Source organism: Cebus imitator, unplaced genomic scaffold (genome assembly GCF_001604975.1).
Source record: "Cebus imitator isolate Cc_AM_T3 unplaced genomic scaffold, Cebus_imitator-1.0 Scaffold87, whole genome shotgun sequence".
Taxonomy (NCBI): Eukaryota; Metazoa; Chordata; class Mammalia; order Primates; family Cebidae; genus Cebus; species Cebus imitator.
In genome coordinates, this window is record NW_016107402.1 from 999,028 (window position 1) to 1,004,018 (window position 4,991).

Genomic DNA, 4,991 nt, shown 5'->3' on the forward strand with positions numbered 1-4,991 from the left:
TTTTTTTATAGATGGGTTTTCACCATGTTGGCCAGCCTATCTCAGTCTCCCAAAGTATCGGGATTATAGGTGTGAGGCACTGCACCAGGCCTTTTTTGAGACAGGGTCTTGCTCTGTCACCCAGGCTGGAGTGCAGGGGCATGATCAGAGCTCACTGCAGCCTTGACCTCCTGGGCTCAAGTGATCCTCCCACCTCAGCCTCCTGAGTAGCTGGGACCATAGACACATACTACCACACCCAATTGATTTTTAAATTTTTTTTTTGTAGAGATGGGGTCTCCCTATGTTGTTCAGGCTTGTCTTCAAACTCCTGGACTCAAGTGATTCTCCTCTTGGCCTCCCAAAGTGCTGGGATTACAGGTGTGAGCTGCCATGCCTGGTCTTTTTTTTTAGAGAGAGGATCTTGCTCTGTCACTCAGGTATAGTGGCACAATTATAGCTCACTGTAACCTTGAACTTCTGGGCTCAAGGAATCCACCCAAATTGGCCTCCCAAAGTGTTGGGATTATAGGCATCAGCCACTATTCCCAGGCTGATGTTCTATTTTTTAAGGAGGTGGTGAGTACATGAGTATTTAGTTTTTTTGTTGTTGTTTGGTTTGTGTGTGTGTGTGTGTGTGTGCGCGCGCACGCGCGCGCCTGTGTGTGTGTGTGTGTGTGTGTGTGTGTATATACATACTGCTTTGTAGGGAATTATGTATTTGTAATTTTTCTTTCTTAATTTTTTGGAGATGAAGTCTTGCTCTGTCACCCAGCCTGGAGTGCAATGATGCAATGTTTGCTCACTGCAACCTCCGCTTTCTGGGTTCAAGTGATCCTCCCACCTCAGCTTCCTGAGTAACTAGGACTACAGGCATGCACCACCACGCCTGGAAAATTTTTGTATTTTTAGTAGAGACAGGATTTCACCATGTTGGCCAGGCTGGTCTCGCGCTCCTGACCTTAGGTGATCTGCCCACCTCGGCCTCCCAAAGTGCTGGGATTACAGGCATGAGCCACCATACCGGGTAGTATATGCAATTTTTCTCAATCTATTTTGTATATTATGAAAAAGAACCCTATTACCGACAATAACATATTGATACATTAATACCTACTAATAATTTTTAGTGAAGAACATCTGCATTCTGGTCCCAGCTCTGTCACTGACCAGCTGGGTAACCGTGGGCAAAGCACAACCTCTTTGACCCTTAGTTACGTCCTTGGTGAAATGCGAACACAAGCCTGGCTCTGCTGTCCTGGAGGAGTATTGAGTAGCTCCAGCAAGATCATGTATGTGCTGTGTTGTAGAGTCCTAAACAAATGTAATGACGCTAATGAAGGAGAACAGTGGCTGACAGTAGGCATTCTCAGGTCCCAATTCCTGTTGCTTCACTTTCTTGCTGTGGCCACCGGGCAAATCACTTCACCTCTGTGAGCCTACACAGCCTCAGTGATGGAGACAGCAATCCAAATCTCACAGGAGTTTAGGGAGAACTGTCAATATGGATACCAAATGCTCAACATAGTAAACGGTTTCTGTTTATTTCTTTATTTATGGATAGGGTCTCCCTGTGTCGCCTAGCCTTGTCTCAAATTCCTGGCCTTAAGTGATCCTCTCATCTTGTCCTCCCAAGGTGTTGGCATTGATAGGCCTGAGCCACCACGCCCAGCCTCGTAGAAAATGGTGACCACAAATGTGACTTCTCTGGTTTCTCTATGGTACATCCAGCCAAATTCAAGTCTCCAGGCAACAAGATCACTTCCCTCACCAGAAACAAAGTGTCACTGCCCGTTTTGGTGAGAGAGGTCTGCCATTGTCAGAAACCCAGGCATACCAAGGAGCTTCCTCCCTGCCTACCCGTTTTCACAGGGGCCATAACATGCAGCAGCAGAAGCAAGGACCTTTCTTGGCCCGGCTCCACTTCCAGGCCACCAGCAACTCCCCTGAAGTCCAGATCACGTGGACTCCAGCCACACCATGCATTTCCCAGCTCTGGCATCTCTAAGAGGGGTGGAAAGAAAAAAGCAGACAGACAGACTTATGTCCCAATCCCAGACTGTTCCAGAGACCATCTTTGATCATAGCTGATTGGACCAGCGTGGATATGTGACCCAAAATGAGCCAATAAGATTCTGTCTTGGGAATTCAGAATGAAGACCATGGGCAGCTGGGCTGGATAGAACATGAGAAAAGAGAAATCTGCAGGCCAAGTGTCCTGAGGCTGGAGTCAGGCCATAGCCTTTAGCAAAGCCAAGTAAGGTTTTAGGGAAATAGAAAAGCCAAAGGCAAACAAAAACAGGTCTGCAGAGAGAGGCAGGAGAATGGAGCAGACAGAGAAAGAAGCTGAGGGACAGGAACCACCTGTCCTGGGAGAGAAGAAGGAAGGAGGCTTCCTGCCCATCCCTGTATGTCCATGAATGATCTTCTATCCAGGAAACCTCATTTGTACCAACTCATGTTTTCCCAGCTAAGCCAGTTTGCATGGACACAGCAGGCTCTGAGAAATGATAGTAAGACAGGAGATTTTCATCTTCTTTTTCATTTTTAGGGACAGGAACTTCCTCTGTCATCCAGGTTGGAGTGCAGTGGCATGATCATGGCTCACTGTAGCCTCGATCTCCCAGGTTGAAGTGATCCTCCCACCTCAGCCCTCCAAGTAGCTGGGACTACAGGCACAAGTCACCATGCCTAGCAAATTTTCAAATTTTTTTTAATAGAGATGGAGTCTCCCTGTGTTGCCCAGGCTGGTATGGAACTCCTGTGCTCAAGCGATCCTCCTGGATCAGCCTCTCAAAGTGCTGGGATTACAGGCTGAACCACTGCGCCCTGCCAAGACAGGGGACTTTCCGCTCCTTCCCACCAATCAATTCCAACTGTGGGGTCCAAGTCCTTTCACCTCCTGGGCCCTTCTTCCTCACCTTTAAATTGGGGTAATGACATCTTTCACCCAGAATTGTGATGTGGCTTCAATAAATTAGGGAGAACAAGCCTAGCACAGTGGCTGGCACACAGCAGGTATGATTTTTTTTTTTTTTTTTTTTTTTTTTTTTTGAGACAGAGTCTCACTCTGTTGCCCAGGCTGGAGTGTAGTGACACAATCTCAGCTCACTGCAACCTCTGCCTCCCAGGTTCAAGCTATTCTCCTGCCTTAGCCTCCCGAGTAGCTGAGATTACAGGCGTGCACCACCACACTTGACTAATTTCTGTATTTTTAGCAGAGATGGGATTTCACCATGTTGGCCAGGCTGGTTTCGTACTCCTGGACCTCAAGGGATCCACCCACCTCGGCCTCCTAAATTGCCGGGGGATCCACCCGCCTCAGCTTTCCAAAGTGCTGGGATTATAGGCATGATCTATCCCCCCCAGCCAGCAAAAGCTGGCCTCTTATAAAAGCTTTCTACCCAAGGTTCATTCACCCTACAGGAAGATCTGTCACCTCCAGTTTCTGAGGGGTCTTTAAGTGAGTCATAAAACCTTGCCAGAAACAAAAAGGATGTATGGGTTTAATGTGTCTTTAGAAGCCAGTCTCATCTTTTTGGAGGAAAAAAATAAGGCTCTGTGATAAAAAGATTTGTTGCAGTAGAATACATCCCCCACAGAGTAATTTGCGGCTGTTGTTTCTGAAGAAGCTGTGTAGTGCAGATGTGTGAGCTCTGGATGGAGAAATCACTGTGCGCAGATCTGGACAGGGCTTTATATTTTACAAAATGCACCCACAACTGTTATCTCGTCTCATTCTCCCTCCGGCATGGGACCTCCTCCAGCCTCAGTTTTCTCCTCCGCAAAGATCAGGGTATCAAGTCTACCTCCCAGAGATATAATGAGGGTTGGATAGAATATGTGTGGGGAAGAATCTGGAACGTTTCTTTCTTTCTTACTTTTTCTTTTCTTTTCTTTTCTTTCCTTTATTTTTCTCTTTCTCTTTCTTTCTTCTTTCTCTCTCTCTCTCTTTCCTTCCCTTCCTCCCTCCCTCCCTCCCTTCCTTCCTTCCACCCTGACGGAATCTCACTCTGTTTCCCAGGTTGGAGTACATTGGCATGATCTTGGCTCAATGGAACCTCCAACTCCCAGGTTCAAGTGATTTTCCTGTCTCAGCCTCCAGAGTAGCTGGGATTACAGGCATGCACCACCACGTCTGGCTATTATTTGTATTTTTAGTAGAGACGGGATTTCACCATGTTGGCCAGGCTGGTCTCAAACTCCTGACCTCAGGTGATCCACCCACCTCGCCTCCCAAAGTACTGGGATTACAGGCGTGAGCCACCACACCCAGCCAAATCTGGAACTTTTTAACATGGGTATGGGTGTGTGTATACGTGCATGCATCTCTCCCCATCTTTTTCTCTCTTTCTACCTATATCTGAGTGACAGTTTTAATATCTAATCAGTATGTTGAGGTTTAAGCAAATCAGTCTTGTACCTCAGTTTCTCTAATCATAAAATCTGGAAAACGGGCAGGGCATGGTGGCTCACACCTGTAATCCCAGTGCTTTGGGAGGATGAGGTGAGATCACTTGAGGCCGGGAGTTTGAGACCAGCATGACAGACATAGTGAGACCTCATCTCTCCAAAATAATTAACAATTAGCCAGGCACAGTGGCATGCATCTGTAGTCTTAGCTACTTGGGAGGCTGAGGCAGGAGAACTGCTTGAGCCCAAGAATTTGAGGTTACAGTGAGCTGTGATGGTGCCACTGCACTCTAGCCTGGACAACAGAGTGATCCCCTGTCTTTAAAAACAAAACAAAACTCTGTAAAACATAGAAAATAAAAAGCTAGGCCGGGCGCGGTGGCTTAAGCCTGTAATCCCAGCACTTTGGGAGGCCGAGGCAGGTGGATCACAAGGTCAAGAGATCGAGACCATCCTGGTCAATATGGTGAAACCCCGTCTCTACCAAAAATACAAAAAATGAGCTGGGCATGGTGGTGCGTGCCTGTAATCCCAGCTACTCAGGAGGCTGAGGCAGGAGAATTGCCTGAACCTCAGGAGGCAGAGGTTGCGGTGAGCCG